General features: G+C 33.4%; 4 non-coding genes across 4 annotated transcripts; all 4 read left to right on the top strand.

Annotated features, from left to right (window-relative positions):
- Positions 1–1540: 1540 nt before the first annotated feature.
- LOC124910874 lies at positions 1541–1645 on the top strand. Its single transcript, XR_007096491.1, has one exon. It is a non-coding gene; the product is annotated as a small nucleolar RNA R32/R81/Z41 (small nucleolar RNA).
- A 65-nt stretch (positions 1646–1710) lies between these two features.
- Positions 1711–1797, top strand: LOC124910873. Its single transcript, XR_007096490.1, has one exon. It is a non-coding gene; the product is annotated as a small nucleolar RNA snoR31/Z110/Z27 (small nucleolar RNA).
- Positions 1798–1838: 41 nt separating this feature from the next.
- On the top strand, positions 1839–1940 carry LOC124910875. Its single transcript, XR_007096492.1, has one exon. It is a non-coding gene; the product is annotated as a small nucleolar RNA R32/R81/Z41 (small nucleolar RNA).
- A 17-nt stretch (positions 1941–1957) lies between these two features.
- LOC124910871 lies at positions 1958–2049 on the top strand. Its single transcript, XR_007096488.1, has one exon. It is a non-coding gene; the product is annotated as a small nucleolar RNA snoR31/Z110/Z27 (small nucleolar RNA).
- The last annotated feature ends 17647 nt before the right edge of the window (positions 2050–19696 follow it).

Here is a 19696-nt window from a genome sequence, read left to right as displayed (position 1 = left end):
GAGTTGATAATTGTATAACTGACCACTTTTCATTACAGTTGCATAGATTCAGAAAGAAGATTTTGATACAAGAGAGAAATGTATTAGGTTAAATATAGTGACGAGGAATAAAGTGACAGTTATAATGTAGTTAATTGTGAAGAGTGTGTAATGAATGATTTTAGTTGTATCATATTTCAGCACGTATTGGAAGTATGTGGAGTATATAAGTCTCTGTCTAAATTTTGGTGTAAAGGAGGTGACACCGTTTTTGTTGGAGAGGTTAAATTTAGGTTTTTCTTTTTCTAACGATTTTGTATCTTTTTAATGATTGAGTTATGAAAACACATTTTGCAGATGAAGATGACATGTAATGACTCTAATGGACCAGATGACCTAAATGGAATTAAAATCTTAACTTTCATTTACACAACATGTAAACATAACTGATCACTTTTCATTACAATTATATAGATTTAAAAAGAAGACTTCAGCACATCTTAGAAGCAGGTGGGTATAGAAGTCTTTGTTTAAACTTGGTGTAAAGGAGGGTGACACCGTTTTTGTTGAAGAGGTTAAATTTAGTTTATTCCAACGATTTAGTATCTCTTAATGATTGTTATGAACACATTTTGCAGAACACCACTAAATTTACATTAAAAAAATTTCATTCTTTAATATTAAAAAGAACAAAACTTATAAAATTAATAAATAAATTAAAATAGTGTAAGTTCATGTTTATATTTATATAAGAATATTTAGTTATATAAGTTCGTTTATAAAAAATTAAAATATTGTAAGTTCATATATGTATATATATATTCTTTTAATATAAATATATTTTTTATTATTATTAATTTTATATAAATATTTTCTTTCAATATATATAAACCCATTGAATTAAATATTATATAAAAACTTCATTTATATTTTTTCCCGTACAACGTAGGGTATTTTACTAGTTATAAAAAGAATATTAATATTTTCCCTATTTTCCATTCTATTTACTGGAACTCAACAGATTTTGATAAAAAAAAAACATGTTCATGATGTACTCGGCATCGGTACTCAATCCGATGGGTACGGTACCGTTATGATATGATGTCTAAATATAAATAATTTTATTTCTACCTTTTCTATAACATTATTTTTTCTTTTTTTATTTACAAAAATATTCTTCTATTTCTCAAGCAAGTCATATATAATATATTTTTTCTTCTTGATTTATTGGGTATATAGTCAAAAGATTATTATATTTTTTTTACACAACAACAAGCATAGAAGATATTAATAGTGGTGTTGTTTAGTACTTCAGTTCGATTTGATTAAAATAGTAGGCCCAGTAACTTATAATATTTGAGCCCAACACTTAAAGCCCAATTGTTCATAAACTTTAACCTAGTTGGTTGAGAATGATATAGACAGCCATAGCTCGCCGTCACAGTTACTAGGGTTTCGTCTCCATCGTTCATAAATACTCTCTTCCCAAGCTCAGGTTAATCTCTCTCCTTCTCTTCTTCTCTTTTCTCATACTCACACACCTTTTAATTTTTACGGGAGGTGAAGAACATGATGAAAGAAAACGAGAGTGACAATGATGAGATTTCATCGTTACGTGATCATATAAAGTTTCTGATCTATTTGCTACGTTCTTTCTGATTCTTTATCTCAAATCTTATTTTCGTCCATCTTTTTCTTTGTTTATTTTGTTTTCGTCAATTTCTTTGATTAAACGATGATGAAATGATTAAATCTTAGGACACCTTCTGACACAGTCGCCCAAACTGTGCATGAGAAATGATTTTAGTTTCTGATGTTTTCATCTTGTATAATTTACATTCAATTTTATCACAATTAGTTGAAGAACATGATGAAAGAAACGATTGTGACAGTGATGAGATTCATCATTCTGTGATCAAGAAAGTTTCTGAACTAATTGCTACGTTCTTTCTGATTCTTTCACTTTTAATATCATTGATTAAACAGATGATGAAACGAACAAATCTTAGGACACCTTCTGACACAGCGCCAAACTGTGTATGAGAAATGATTTTCGTTTCTGATGTTCTTTATTATTCTTTAATTTATATTCAATATTCAATTTTTATGTTTATTTTATTGTCATCAATACTTTAGATGAACTAAATGGTCCATTTTAATAATCTTCCTGTTAAGAACTTTTTTGGGATTTCTTAATGATTGGTTTGGTCTTCAAGTTGGTTCTCTTGTGTTATTAGAGAAAGGGAACAATTCTGTAACGATTGTGACAGTAAAATAAATGTCTTAATTCATTAAAAATATTTTATATATCTTGGAAGATAAAAAGGGACTAAAAAATGATTGAAAAGATCATACAAAAATTTCAGGACTAGATCTACTATAGTTGAAACTAAGAGAAATTAATGCAGCAGATCTCACAATCAGCTCTAGAAACCTATCCATGGCACATGATTCATCCCTGTCGCCTGTTCCAACAAAGGAGAGGCATGTTCGGTGAAATATCAGATATACTAATCCGTGCTTCATCGCCGGAATGGGGATGTAATGCGAACGGAGTGTTCCGCTTTTGATTTCTTGTCCGAAACTGCAAACTGAGCGTTCTGAATTTGATTTCTTGTCTGAAATGACTTTTGTTTCTTGAATCCAACATCAAAGTTTTCTAAAAATTTGAAATTTTTGTACAAGGCTTTAAGGTGTTGATTTATGCATTCATGGAGAGTTAAAAGGAGTGTTCTCCAACCCGTTTGAATTGACAATTTTTATATTTTAATTTTTATAATTTCATATAGTATATTGTTATCCAATTTTTGATTGGGAACTATCCTATGTTCATTTGTAAGCCTTTTGTTGGAGTGAAAACATGATCAATCATCTAAAATTAGAAATCCCAAATTTAATTTAAAATTTTAAATTCAACTTAAAAATTTTGAAATTTTTTGAAATTGAGTTCTGTTATTGAGTTTTTGCTATATTGCAAACTTAGAAAACTACACAGCATGTTCCTAATAGTGTTGGAATTTATTTAGACAATTTCAATCATTTTTGATCAAAATTATTATTTTTTTATATTTTTTATAAAAAATAATAATAGTGTTAATGTTTTTGTTTAATTTAACCATTTATGAAGAATAATAAACTATTAACAACTTCCTTACATTCATTAAAACTTAAAACTAAAAATCTATTTTTATATTAAAACTGTTTGAATTGAATGAAATCTCATCCCAATTGAATTACATATTGGGATGATGTTATAAATGATCATTGGAACCATATGAAACTTCCATTCTCTTGGATAAAAGGATCCGGCCTCCAACAAAATCATCAAATTTGCAGTTTGATGTTATTGAGGACTAAGAGACCTAGCTCGGGTCTAGCAAGGATCGATAAAAGTTAGTCCAAGACTAACCCCCCAAACATTCTTAGCACCCAGGACCGAAGAAAATTAGCCCAAGGCTAACCTTAGAATAAAGTGTTTCATATTAAGAACTTAGGAAAGTTAACTCAAGGCTAACAACCTAGGACAAAGGTTTCCTCACCCGATCGAGAGTGCCTGCACTTGGCCGATGACTCCCGCATTCGCACCTAGATCTGTTGGATATTTGGCTCATATTTTATTGGAGTTTATATATTATAATAGACTTTTAAGTCTTTATTGGGTTTAGAAGTATTAATTTAGTCTTTTGACTTTTGATGTACTCCTATAAATAGAGACATTATAACCTAAGGTTACTTGAATTATTATTATATAGAAATCAATAGAACGAACACTCTCCGAGAATGTATGCATTGTTGACTGAACCTCGTATATTTTTTGTTTTTATTATTTTTAATCACTTTATCTTTATATATTTTTTTATCGTGTGTTCAGATTAAATATTTTTTCATCAAATGGTAATCGAGCATGTTTTAAAGAATGTTTTAAACTAATATCATTGTTGAAAATATGACGAAAATCTAACCATCACTGAAGATGTTGAATTTTTTGCTTTTGTTGAATATTATTGGTTATTTGAGGGAAAACGACATTAGTGCAGAAGATTAGCCGATGTGAAGGTTTGAGTCGAATTTTCAATAGTCAAAGAAGATGTCCAACGGTCGTTAAAATATTCTTAGTTTTGAGTGATGATGTCTCGAGAAGAAGAAAAAAGAAGACGGATGAGTCTTTTATTCTTCTTGAAAGTGCCAATGGGTTTAAGCACAAAAGTCGTCTTGGAGACAGCGACACCAGAATGAAGAAGATAAGGTATATATTATTTTTGACTTATTTTAATTTGAGACATATGGTCTATTAAAATATAAAAAAATATATTTTATATAAATATATATCTCCATATATATTATTAAAGACTCTATAATTAAAGAACACACTTGAGTCCTCTTGGTTTTCATATTCCATCTATTAAGTGTATATCTTACATATTTTAACATTTCAAGTTTCTCTTATTTTGTATAAATTCATACTCATGTAAATGTAATAATACCATGAAATATATTCTTAATCTATGACAAATTCTTGCTTAGTTATTTCTTCTAACTTGGTATCAGAGCATTATTCGGTTTTAACAAACCACTGTATCCATGGCCTCTTCTTCATCTTCTTCCGCTTCAACCACTCATCTCTTCCACAATCTCACAATCCATAAACTCGATCACCAAAACTTTCTTATTTGGAAATATCAAATCTTACCTACCCTAAAAGGTTATGGCCTCTATCCATATGTTACTAGAACTAATTCTCCCCTGAAGCCTTGTCTCCAAGCCGATGTGCTGACGGACTCTAGTGTCCTTACTCTAAATCCTGCTTTTACTATTGGAAGGAACAAGATTAGAGGATCCTTTCATGGCTTCTCTCACCCTTTCAAAATCCATCCTAGCCCAATATGTTGGTGAATCATGCACTACATCTAAAGCACTTTGGTCTACTTTAGAAGGCACATTTGCCTCTCAATCTCAAGCTCGTCTAATGCAGCTTTCTTCTTCCAACTCTTCAAACGGGTAAAGAAGGCTCACCTTCCGATGGACCGAATATATACAGACAAATAAAATCAATCATTTGATAGTCCCGCTGGTGCTGGAATAAAACATATCTTAACAAGATGTCATCCTTTATGCTTTGGGGAGGACCTCGAACCCTGACATACGCATCTCTCACTGTAGCGGTAACCACTCGCACCGACCCCATTGCCATCGAAGACCTCCAAGGGATTCTTCTACACATGAGATTTTTCCTTAATCACTCCACTCTAACTCTCCAACCGCTAAATCTTGCTTTTGGAGCGAGAGGGATCCTTTTCGAAACCATCACACTTCCAAAGATCGCGAACGTTCGGGTCTCCTCTCCGAGTGATCTATAGTGCAAAAATGAAATTGTCAATAGATTGAGCTCCCATAATCTTAATGGATATCAAATAAATGGGCCTTCAAGTTCATCTAAATTTTCACACTCCGACTGAGCTTCTACTATCGTGTCAGGGTATCCTTCTAATAATGGGCCTTCTATTTTGGGTCATGGGCCTCGTGGGCTCAATAGAAATAAAATATAATGTCAATTGTGTGATCGTTTTGGTCACGCGGTTAATGTTTGTCGATCGGGTCTGTTTTGTAAGATTTACAACTTTACAAATCATTCGATTGAAATTTGTCAACGTCGTCAGAATCAAAATTCAACGACACACTCTGCTATGATGGCTACACCTTCTTCTGTTTATGACTCAGCTTGGTATCCCGACTTTAGTGCTACTGACCATCTCACGACGAATCTTGACAATCTTAGCATCTCAACTCCATATAATGGTACAGAAACTATCAAAATGGGAGACGATAACCTCTTCCTATTTCTAATATTGGGCAATCATTCATTCCATGTTCCAAAAAACCTTCATCTACGTAATATATTACATGTCCCATTAATAACCAAAATCTTCTAAGTGTTTTCCAAATTTTCTGCCGATAATAATATCTTTTTTTGAATTTCATCAAATTATTGTATTATCAAGGATCATGTCACGAAGAGGGAACTCCTTCGCGACACACTTAAAAATGGGCTATATCGCCTAAACTCAATCATCAAACCTCCGCCCATTCATCAAGCTTTTATTGGAACTCGTTCATCTGCCAACTCTTGGCATCATCGTCTTGGACACCCTTCATCATCAAACATCAACCTTTTATTATGTCTTCTTTTTAATTTATCTATTATTGGAAACAAGGAAATTAAGTTTTTGTGCATCTTGTCAACATGAAAAAGCACACAAATTCCTTTTCCTATTTCTCAATCTCGTTGTAAGTCTCCATTATAATTAATACATTCTGACGTTTGGGGGTCCTGCTCCTCTTTCTCTACTAACGTTTCGATATTTTGGTCCATTTTATTGATGACTACAGCCGCTTTACTTGGCTATATCATATCTATATAAATCTGATGTCTTGTCAAATTTTATTAAATTTAAGACACTTGTTGAAATCAATTCAACACATATATTAAAGCTCTACAATCTGATTGGGAGGCGAATATAGGATTCGGAAAATCTTATCTTGAAACTCATGGCATCCAACACCGTCGATCATGCCCTCATACAAGTGAACAAAATGGTGTTGCTGAACGCAAGATTCGCCACCTTACAGAAATGAGTCTCATTCTTCTTTCTCATGCTTTTATGCCTATATCTTATTGGGATGATGCGTTTTTGACAAAGTATGTATCTCATTAACCGTCTTCCTTCAAATGGTAAGCTTTATAAATCTCCCTTTGAAATTATTTTTAATCGTCCTCCAAACTATCTATTCCTAAAACTTTTGGATGTTCTTGCTTTTCCACTCACTCGATCATATAACTCTCACAAAATTGATCTTCGAAACTCTAAAATATATTTTTTTGGCTATAGTCCAAGTCACAAAGGCTATCGTTGTCTACACCTTCCTTCCGACAGAATATATCTCTCGTCACGTCACTTTTGATGAACAAACATTTCCATTTAAAAGTACATTATCCGAATTACTAATATTTCTAAACCATCAGTCTCCTCCAACACCACATTTTCCTTTTTCTTCCACGTTCATCACCTCCAATCTCCCCAATTTTAACATCACAAATCCCTGAACTACCATCTTCTCCAACATCCGAACACACATCATCATAATCAAACTCTAACCATACATTTTCACCAACCAACTCGCCAACATCAAACTCCTATCAACCATCATCAGCAACCACCTCATCTTCAATCAATCCTCCTACTCCCACACGTGGACTTTCCACCGTATAACATGCTCCTGAATGTTCCTCTCATCATATGATCACACGTGCCAAACTCGTGCCCTTCATAACTCCAACATTGCCACTATCACCACCTCTCCACCCACATGTTTCTCCACTACCAATAAAGATACTCAATGGCGTTCTTCCATGGAAAATGAGTTTAATGCTCTAATTCAAACAAGACTTGGTCCCTCTTGTTCCTCGATCCTTGCAGAATATCGTGGGTTGGAAAATGGGTTTTAAAAATCAAACAAAGAGCCGATGGTTCTATTGAATGTCACAAGGCTCGTTTAGTTGCAAAGGAATTCCTCAACAAGAAGGTATTGACTATGTTGAAACATTCAGCCCAGTTGTCAAACATACTACCATCCGAACCATCCTTTCACTTGCCGTCACTCGTCAATGACCTATTCATCAACTTCGATGTTAGCAATGCCTTTCTACCATGGAACTCTACACGAGGAAGTTTTATGTCTCAACCGCCTGGGTTCACTCATCCTGATTATCCTAATCATGCGTGCAAAACTTCACAAAGCACTCTATGGACTCAAACAAGCTCCCCGTGAATGGTATACTACTTGAAATATGCTTTTCTTTCCATTAGTATTCAAGAATCCAAAAATGATTCTTCTTTATTCATGTACCACTCTCTACAAATTACATTGTTATTTCTTGTCTATGTGGATGGTATTATATTCACTAACATTCTTCCTCTCACATCTCCTCATCATCTTTCAACTTAACCACAATTTCCCCCCTAAAGATTTAGGTCCACTACATATTTTCTCGGATTGAAGCTCATCGATCTACCTCCAACATTTTTCTCTCTCAATCAAAGTATATAAATGACATTCTCATACGAGCCCATATGAGTGACTCAAAACCTCTTATACTCTAATCTCTTCTAGGTCATCTTATCTCCGCCATGATGGCGACACTCTTCTTGAACCATTTTTGTATCGCAGCATTGCTGGTGCTCTCCAATATTTGACGCTACTCGGCCTGAACTAGCATTTCCTGTCAATCGTGCCTGCCAATTAATTTAGTCTCCTACCACCACTCATTGGTCTACAGTAAAAAGAATTACTCCGCTACCTTTGTAATACCTCCTTCATCATAGACTTCTCATTCGTCCATCATCTTCTCTCGAATACTAATTCTGCCTTTTCTAACTCCGATTGGGCTGGTTGGCCAGACGATCGTCGCTTCACAACTGGTTACTGCATATTTCTTGGTGACAATCTTATTTCTTGGAATTCAAAGAAACAACAAGTTGTTGCTCGGTAGTACCGAGTCTGAGTATCGAGCTCTAGCTCATGCCACTACTGAACATCTGACTCCAATCCTTGCTACCTGAACTTTGCATCCCCCACTTTAACCTCCCATTCTATGGTGTGACAATATTGGTGCTGCATTTCTGTCGGCCAATCCAGTTTTTCATGCTCGTACGAAATATATAGAGATTGATTTTTACTTCGTTCGCGAACGTGTTGCTCAGAAATCTCTTTCATTCGATACATACCTATTGATGACCAATTGCCGACATCCTCACCAAAGGACTTGCGTCAAACCAATTTTCTTTATTACGTAACAAACTCACGGTTTGTTCCTCCCCGTTTTGTTTGAGGTAAGGTATTAAAGACTCTATAATTAAAGAAAAACTTGAGTCTCTTGGTTTTCATATTCCATATATTAAGTGGTCTTTATAATCTTTACATATTCTAACATTTCAGTTTCTCCTTATTTTTGTATAAATTCATACTCCTATAAATGTAAATATACACTAAAATATTCTTAATCTACTGCAAGTTCTTGCTTAGTTATTTCTTCTAACTTATATAAATATTACATTATGATATAATATAATATATAGAGAGAGAATACGTTAAAAGTCTTTGAAGCGGTCAACAACTAAGAGTTTTTCAACTAAGAATTTTTAGATTTAAGGTCTCGTTTGATTTCATAAAATAAGTTTAAGACCTATTTGAATTTCAATTTTCACAAGTAAAGCATTGTTTGATTTTAATCAAATTATCAAAGTTTTGTATTCTTTGATCTTGGATTTGTATTGAGGCTTATTTGACGAAATTTCTCAAACATGGAGATTTATGATGTTATCTACTAAGAGATTTGATATTCGTCAATATGAATATTGAAGTTGAAAAAAAAAGTGGAGTACTTATTCGACTTGTGGAAGATAGTTGATGAAACATGTAAGAGTTTTATAATTAAAGCAGGTATTTTAAAGTTTGTTTGCAAGAGTGTGGTTTTGTTATGTGTGTATAAGGGCCGGATTTGGATTTGCATCAAACCTTGTGAATATGTTTTGATTGACAATCTCTGGTAAGTACTGATGCGAAGTTGTCAAGTGGGTGTTGATGACTCAAGGGTTCTATCAAGAATGATAATTTCCAAGGTATGAGTTGAGGGTGCACAGAATATATACATGGGTTGTTAGATTCATTCTATGCAAAGTTTAGCTAGAAGAATGTGGATAAAAATGATAACTCTTCATGTTTGTTAAAATTAGTTGAAGATTTTATTTTAACCGATTGTTGTCTTGACATACATGTTTGACATTATTTCACTATGTCGAAAGTTTGACTTGAAGAAATTCTCGGCTAAAATGAGTTTGGAGAGAATTTTCTTTGGAAAACGTTATTGAAGAAGTCAAATTAAAAGAAAGGTAGAGAAAAAATCTAAAAATAGATTTTTCGCCTACAACCGCGTAGGGTTTCATCAAACTGACGATCGGAGCTTCAAATAGAGTGCGATTGCGGCTTGAGATTTTGTCGAGTGGTGGTAACTCATTCTCTACATTTTCAACGGTTGGATCAAAGTTTGGACGTCTTAAAGTTTGTTTTTCTGGGGCTTAAAGTTTCTGCTTAATTTTAGTTTTATTTGACTTGTTTCTGGACCAAAAAGTTTGTACTTTTGGTTATGACCTTTTATATCTCATTGGAAGATCTAATTAGATGAAGACGGTGGTCAGAATATGTTTCTTTACACTTGACAAAAATATGATCGAGTATAGAAGTTATTTACAAATATGGTGGTTGACCCGATGACAATATTATCAATATGTTGACAAGGAAATCCTTCGGGCCAAATTGCAAGATGGATTAACTTGGTGGGTGATTAAGGATTGAAACAATTCTCGTTAAACACACATTATGAATGAAAGACCAAAAAGAAGAAGACTATGAAAGACACTTATAAGTTGAGGTAGAGACATTTTGAGAGCAACTCTCAAACGAGCCAACAGAAATTATTACATTATCTTCTAATGTGAGAATATTAATAAACCTTGAGTGATATCCGTAGTCATGAAACAGTGGCTAGATGGGAGACTCAGTTAATTCAAAAGTAATGATTTTGTTAGTTCTTTTGTTCTATCTTAATTGTCTATACATTTTGGTTCATAGTTTAGAATGAGATGATTGATTTGTATCTTATTGAGGAGATGATGAGACCTTGAATGAGATTCATAGTCATGAAAAAGGGGTTAGATGAGAGGTTCAATCAATTCAAATGTAAGAATATTCACAATTCTTTCGGAGAAACTATAGATGAGCGTTTGAAGTATTGGTAAAAACAATTGAAGAAAGATAGTGAATCTTAAAAGTATATTCTTGGATTGCTAGTTGTTTTTGGATTCAAGAAACTAGTAGATATCACGTTAATTTGTTCAAGGAAAAGTATGAGGTTCAAGTCGGTTGAGTAAGCAACGTTCAAGGCAAGATGGGTGACAAATGCTTTGTCAGATCTTTAACTTGAGAAAAAGATGTCGTGATAACCTAATTTATTTATTATGAGGTAGACGATAAATGTTCATCTAGGGTCTTCTTGTTTTCAATCGATATTTTATTTTGAGGAAGTAGACGATGGACGTTCGTTTTGGGTGTCCTCAGATTTTAATAGATATCTGATTTTGAAAAAGGTAACGATGAAAGTTCGTCTTGGGTCTAATCGGTATTTTGGTTTTAGTCTATTGATGGACTTGAAAATAAGACACTCAGTTGTGGTAAACAAAGGTAGAAGATTAGTTTGACATAATTAAAAATTGTTATATTCTAGTTTTCGCATATGTCAAACTAGTATGAACAAAGATTGAGAAAAAGTTGTTGAATGTCTCTTGTTGTTGAAATAATGTGGTTACCCAAGATTTTACTTGGTGTTATAGAATCTATGATTTTATCTTCTAAGGGGCTTTGAGAGGTATAATAATTAATCCTCGTGAATGGCGCGGGCAGTGAAGATTGAGGTGGTGCTTATTAACCTTTTGATGACACGACATACGTATTGGTGAGATTGTTATTCTTCTAAGTCCTTGAGTAGAAGTGGAGGTACAAAAATTATCTCATGAATTTCTCGAGCAAAGGTGAAGATTGAAGTGTTGAACCCACTGATTTCTTGATGACTTGATTTTGTCAAGGTGAATATTGATGGGGTACGACTCATGTATTTTACTAAGGGACGTGAAATTCGTCAAGGTGGAGATTGTTGAATTTGTAATTTATTCATCACATCTCAATATGCGCGTATTCACCCAATGTGGAGATTGTTGGATTTTAAGGCTCATAGTTTATTAGAGTTATATATTGTAATATGTTTTAAGCCTTAATTGGGCTTATGAGTATTAGTTTAGTCTTTTAGCTTTTTATTTACTCCCTATAAATAGAGACATTGTAACCTAGGGTTACTTGGATCGTTATTAAATGAAAAAATCAATAGAATGGACGACTCTCAGAGGGATGTAGCATTGTTGGCCGAACCTCGTTATATCTTTTGTTCTTTATTATTCTTTATCACTTTATCTTTATATCTTATTTTATCGTGTGTTTAGATTAGCTATTTTCTCAACAGGACCGAAGCACCCCGACGAGATGATATTACATGATAAAATACCTTAAATATATAAGTATGATAAAACCCTTAAGATATCATTATTCAATTCACAATTGAATATCTACCAAGTTGTGACAAAAATTAACACATTCCTTATTCAAGAATCTCATAGTATTGTCTTTATATGACTTGCATAAAGTTAGAATTGACACAAAAAATTTCCAAAAAAACTTATAGATATACGGGTCATTTAGTTTGTGTGAAAATTTCAAATCAATTGGTATTAAAATGTATTCTTAGTTGAATCTTCCAAGAAGTTTTAACAAATCTATATAAATATAATGATGCTTAAGTATTTTCTTTCAAGGTGACATACACGCGCTCACCTGAGTGACCGGGTAAATAAGAGAAATCTTGCGGGTTTCGAGCATAAACAAAATCTCGCAGATCTTTCTCCCACAATCTTAAGGATGAGCGATCCTATTGTTTAACCCTAAAAGGCACCCGCTTGTAATGGGTAAGCGTCTGTAACATGCGCTTTAGACCTAATCGAAGGCTGTATCAGTTGTTCGACGCTGATTTTCATCTGTGTAGCCAGATATGTTTGAGGTGAGAGTTTTAATTAGTTTCTTTCAGATTTAAAATTTAGAGCAGAGTTGAGCTGGATATTTGACTATTGCAGCAAATGGAGGAAATCTCAACAGCGCCCGACTCTTCCGTTGATTCATCACAAGCCATAACACCGGAGAATAGGAGTGCAGAAGTTTCGAAAAGTTATGACACCAAAGTACCTCATCCTGTCATTGTCAGTCCTCTTCAAAATAAGTTGAAGAAATTAGGGTTTTTGATTTTTTTCATTGATTGAACAGTTCTATTAGGTTTATGATTGTGTTTCATCTCTAGAATTCTGTATGATCACAGATCTTTCTCCCACAATCTTAAGGATGAGCGATCATATTGCTTAACCCTAAAAGGCGCCCGCTTGTAATGGGTAAGCGTCTGAAACATGTACTTTAGACCAAATCGAATGTTTTATCAGTTGTTCGACGATGATCTTGATCTGTGTAGCCATATATGTTTGAAGTGAGAGTTTTGATTAGTTACTTTCAGATTTTAACTTTAGAGTAGAGTTCAACTAAATTTGTGAGTATTGCAGAAAATGGCGAAAATTTCAGCAGCGTCCGAATGTGGCCTTTGATAGACCCTTTAAGTTCTGAATTTCGATGTATGTCGATTGATGCAAATTTGTAGATAAGAAAGAATGCATATCCAAATTTCAGAATCATTGGAGATATGGTTGCATCACAATCATTTGTCAAAGTGTCAAAGTTTATAAATATTAAGTTTTCAAAATTATCAAAACTCATTTGATTTACATTGAAACTCAAACAATGACCATAGATGACTCATACAAGAAGTCCATACATTATGTACACCATTTGAACATTCATCAAATAATATCCTAGTACTAACCTTAAAAACCTAAATTTCATGATGAAATCCCCAAATTGAAGATTTTCCTTGCTTTTGCAGAATTTTTTCCTTCAATGTGATAAAAAATACATTGCCACAATTCATTTTAGAATTCTCTTTTTTGTCCCCATTTTTCTTCGAGAAATGATTGGGAGAGGAAATTGTTAAAAGAAATGACGTGGCACAATCTGATTCGCTAAAAAATTAACAAATTTTTCTCTCTCCTCACACTTATCCTTTTTCCAACCAATGATGTTGTGACACGTCATTTTCTCCCCATTTCCTATCCCAAATTCCCTTCCCCTGTCACTCATATTTTTCTTCTAATATAATCTCTCTTTCCCCCCTATTTTTTTCCTTATAGGAATCTAATTTTGAAAATATCTAAATTCCTCCCAAAACTTTCTACACGTATGTTCCGCTAGTGTCGTTCGTGTTGTCCGAGCATTTGTGTCGTTCGAGCCATTCATGCCACGTGTTTTATTTTTTAATTTCTTACAAACACTAAAATGCAGTAATCATACTATATAATTTTGTAAATGGTTGGTTTATTATTTTATTTTTTCATTTTGGTTTTATTTAAAATGTTTAGATTTTTAATTAATTTGGAATCTGATGAATTCAATTATTATTTAAATCACACACAATGAACCCTTATAAAATATTTGAAAATTTTATATTGTCTCAGAATTTTAAAAGTTATAAAGTCCAGTGTATAAAATCGAGTGAACTATAATCGTATTAAGGAATCCTCGTTATAATTAGAAAAGGTCAAAGTAAAAGTAAACTAAATTGTCAATGCTTGAAATATAGATGTACTAAGATCATGAATACAAGGTCTAGATGCCCTCAGAAACAACCCACTATCCGCTAGCTGACTTATCCCCCCCGCCGTCTAAAGAAGCTACCCTATTTGCTCTAAGCAACCTGGACAATTTCAAAATCTGGGCATGACACTATCTTAGGCTCTAGAGTTCTACAACAAAAGAACCTAGTCATTGTCTTAGCTCCGAAGCTAGAACAACCTATCATTAGGACATTCCTAATGAGTGGTATTGTATGCGTCTCTAAAAAGAGAGTGACCCGTATAATGTCGTCAAGGATATGTCTGGAATTTTTCCCAAAAAATGATATGTCTGGAATCGGCTATTGCGCAAATATTTCCATGTCTAACATTACGCTGGGATAAGTGATCAAAATGGTAAACTATGCTCTAGTTCCTTTCTAAGACTACCTAGTAGGCCGACAATTCAAAAATTGTCGAACTATATCGGTTTACAACTTTTAAGAATTACCACATATTCACTCTATAGAAATCAGGAAAGAAAAGAATTTCAGAAATTTGTTGAGGGTTCAATACTAGGTGACGTGAGGGTCACATCGCCCATCCAAAGACATCATATCACTCTTAAACAGTTAACCTTTTAAAACTGGAAAAATCATTACACTTTTGAATATATTAAAATATAAGCATGCGTATAAAGTTTTAGCATACATCTAAGGGATTATGCCTATTACATTCCTTAATATACGTCTAGGGTGTACATGGTATTAGATGAGATTGAAAAAAAAATGTTAGACGCATTACCTATAGCAAGAAAGCAAAATGAGGTACAAATATTGCAATTATGAAAAATTGAAAGTTAATGCATGATAATGTTGTAGAAATTATAAGAATCATTTAGGATTTTTCTCATAATTTTTTTAGTTATAAAACTACAGTTATGAGCTTCCCGAAGATTTTGAAATTTGAAATAATATTCTAAATTTGTCTTAAAATCATGAAATTATTTTTGTAAGTAAAGAAAATTATTCTAAACAATTATATATATATATATATTTTAGATTTTAGAAATCGTGAAATATTATTTAAATAAACTAAAGGTAACAAGCCTTAGTAGTGTTAAATAAACCCATGAGGTTGCGAACAAAAAGATAACCTGAAATGGACTTATGCATCAACTAGACTAAATAAAAAGAATGCCCAAGCCAATTTCCACATAGATCATTTGTATTAAAAATGGGCCATTGTTTACAAACAAATTAACACATAGACTAACTAAATTAGGCATTTCCATGCAAATTCATAACAAAATTAAATATTTATGCATTTCTCTATTTTCAATCTTCATTCATTTTGATTTAATACCATATATTTGATTGAACTGAATGAAATTCTTTGTCAATCGTGATCGACATAAATGAGGAGTTTACTTGACTTGGAAGAGTACAGTACGATAACCCAAATCACATTTCTCAGTATTATATAAATTCGATCACGGCTTCACAATGTTACGATTTATGTTCCGTCAATAGCACAAGGATTCCCATGAGCAACTAACAATTTAAACTACAGGTTGATAGAAGTTACCTAACGCATAACACAATACGCGTAATCTTTAAACGAACAGAACTTCAACTGAAAGAAATAATCAAACATAATTCAAATTTAATTTGGTTAAATTCACACAATCAATGAATAATTTGTCTAACGTCTTATAATCAATTAGGAATGCGTTTACATCATGTTAGAAACATTTTTCTTGAGCCAAAGTTCAAGGACAGTAACAGAATTCCGATCAATCGTTGACCAAATTTAAAACAATCGAATTATGCATCAATAATTTAGTTAAATATCACCAAACAATCAGAAAGCAATGAGAAGGTAATATCAATAATGACCAACTAATTGTCGGATCAAATCAAAAAATGCTCAAATAAGTAGATTTCTATTCTTATTCAAAATCGATGTCCAAAGAGTTTTAGGAGGATGTTGGATAGGCCTTAAAACAACTATGATCGCTTTAAATAAATTTCTAAGGATCTTTAGAGCGTCAAAAAATATTCTACGTGGATATAAGATCTCCAGCGAATGCTTTGGTCGGAAATGAAGATTCTTCTAGAGCAAGTTATGAGTTGTCCTTTCTCTTTCTAAGCTCTTCTCATTCTTTGCTAGAAATGATCTACAATCCTATTTATTTCAAGTTTATGACCTAAATCTTTCTTTAAAATTAAACTTATATATCCTCCTTTTATGTTTTTTCTCTACAATTTTCTAGCTCATTTGCGGCTCATTTGTGCCGTTAGTGCCTTTCGTGCGTCTGTGTAATTAGTGTCTTGTGTTTTCTGTGTCGAGTTGTTTCTTCTTACAAATAACAATCATATAACTAATTATATTGTTCTATTTATTATTTGATCTTTTTGTTTTATTTGGCTAACGCCAAAAATGAATTAATCCGAAAGTCGGTTGAGTGGTACCGTTTAATATTAAAGTTTTTATTATAATCTCGGTTCAACAAGCGTTGTATAAAACTCATAATTGACTTAGAATTATTTAAATTCGTATATTTGGTATAAAAATCAAGTGTCATAAAATGTCCCTTTTAAACAAATTTGGAGAAGACATTATGTTTACTAAAGCGCATGTCCGGTTGAATAAACTTAATTAAGAAGTTTTGTTTCTGATGTTTAGTTTTTCTAAATAATATTAATGATTATAGAGTTGAGTAGGATATCAAGAGTTTTGGATGGGAGACCTATTAATATGCATAATAATTTATTTTACTATTGAAGAGGCAAGCATCTGAAGAGTTAAATACTCTCCCTATAAATATTTGTAACAATCCATTTGAGATGAATAAGAAAAAATCTTTTTCCATCTTGTTACCAACAAATTGATATCAGAGTCAGTATGGGTGAGGTGAGCGTGAGACCTGTCATCTCAAACGTGAACGTCGTAGTGTGCGCTGCCTAAGAGAGAAAATGATCCGCGATCAAGAGATTTGTGACGTATTTGTGTTGAGTTGTAAATACTTGAGAGAAATGACAGGTCTAAACAATGACCTACCGCTACCCAAGTTATAAATGCGCCAACTATGACAACTGGAAGGTGCAAATAAAGGCCTTTTCGGCTCCCAAGATAACGGGATGTGGTCGAGACTGGATATGAGGAACCACGAACATAGAGAGTATTCAAATGCCCAATTGAACGTGTAAAGGTTGTTCGAGCTAATGACAAGGCGACTCTATATCTACAATACCGACCCGCGATGATATAGTTTTGAGAAGATGCCAACGCAAAATCTTCCAAGTCTAGAATGGGATACACTCGAAATAGAAACAAAGGCGACAAGCGTGTGAAGGTAAGTACCGGCTTCAAACCCTTAGGGGTGACTTGGAAATATGAAGATGAAAGAGTCTAAAAAGCGTATATGAGTTTATTACTCAGGTGGAGATCGTGGTGAACAAGCTAAATTAGAATGGTGAGATTCTTTCATCAAACCTAGTTATGATAAGATTTTGAGGCCATTGATAAATAATTTTGAAAATATCGCTGTGCGTAATAGAGGAATCCAATGATATATCAACACTCATAATTGATAGCTTGTTGGGTCTTTGGAAGCGTAGAGTAGAGAAGGAAAACAAGACGAGATGTTCTTGAACAAACTCTCAAATAGAAGATGACTATAAAAGAGAAGGTGATCTATGCTTAGAGTACTAGGGACGATGACGAGGTAGAGGCCTAAGCGGTTAGAGGAAGAGGGAAAGAGACGTGAGCAAGTCAGCCAATCGAACTGGCATGACCGAGGTCAAGCTGGGGTGGTCAGTTCCAACACTCAACAACCATCTTGAATTTTATAACTATGGGAAGTAGGGACATGTTGCCAAAGCTGTATCGCTAAACTACTACAACTTAGGAAAATTGGGTCATATTCCAAAGATGTAGGTCCGAGAAGAAAAAGGAGAAACCAACAAACTTCTTTGCTGAGATAAGACGATAAATGATTATTTTTTGTGACAAAAATTCTAGAAACTGATATCAAACCGATTTATTCTGATAACTCGTTTTGGTTACTTGGACATCGACGCAAGTAACCACATGTGTGGTGATGAGAAGTATTCAAACAATACTTTCAAAGGTGGAGTCATACTCCATTTCTTTAGGCGATGCTTCAAAGTAGTTATCAAAGGTCGATGAATGATCTGTTATCAAACAGAGAAATGGGGGAATTGGAGAGATTAAAGATGTTTTATTACGTACCTAATCTCAAAAGAAACATACTCAGCATGGAACAATTGATGGTGAAATCGTGATTATCATCTCTGATAGAAGGACGTAGAACTACAACTGAAGGATTAAAATCAGGAGGCTAATTACTAGGTAGAAATGAAGAACAATTGCATGTACAAATTGAGTTTAAAATAGTTTAAGATAAATCTGTATGCAACTTGATCTAGATGATGAGGCCATAAAAGTGGCGATTACCAGTTCAGTCATCTTTCACTTTAGGGTGTTGACCAAGTGGTTAAAAAGGAAAATGGTGCTTGTATTGCCTAATATAAATTTAAAAAGAGGTTTGTGAAGAATGTATGACCGGGAAAGCTAATGAGGATTTCTTTCCCAAGAAGTTCTGAATACCGAGCAAAAGGAGCAACTTAGACTAACCATACAAATTTGTGTGGGCCGGAATAACTACAGAATCATTTAATGGTAAGAGATACTCTGTCTCTTTAATGATGATTTCTTGAGGAAGACGTTAGTTTATTTTCTAAAGGAGAAAGTGAGAAGTGTTTGAAACCTTTAAGAATTCAAAGTGGCAGTGGAGAAAGAAACACAAAATATCATCAGAGTAGTCTGATTTGATAGAGAATGTGAGTTCATTCTTCTAAGTTCAACAAATAATGCGAAGAATATGGATCAAGCGTTTCATGACTATACCGTAATCTCTACAGAAAATGGTGTAACAGAACGAAAGAATCGAACTATTCTCGATATGGTTATATCTATGTTGAAAGGAAAGAATAATATGTCAGAAAAGTTTTGGACAGAGGCGGTCCACACTACACATCTATGTGCAAAAATAGATATTCCCATGCAAATCTAGGATTAAAATACGCCTCAAGAGATTTGTAGTGGTATGAAGCTGAGTGTGTTTCATCTCAATGTGTTTGGTTGTGTGGTCTATGGGAAAGTAAAAGTTTGCATATGACAAAATTAGAAGATCGGCCGCAAGAAGTACATATTTATCAGGTATAATTGAAAATAAAAGGCATATAAATTGTTTGATTATGTTAACAAGAAAGTGATGGTGAGTCAAGATGTTCACATGAGGAATTCAATGACATGGAATTGGA

Source organism: Impatiens glandulifera, chromosome 7 (assembly GCF_907164915.1).
Source record: "Impatiens glandulifera chromosome 7, dImpGla2.1, whole genome shotgun sequence".
NCBI lineage: Eukaryota > Viridiplantae > Streptophyta > Magnoliopsida > Ericales > Balsaminaceae > Impatiens > Impatiens glandulifera.
Note: the sequence above shows the minus strand (reverse complement) of the source record. Positions and strands in the feature narration are given on the sequence as shown.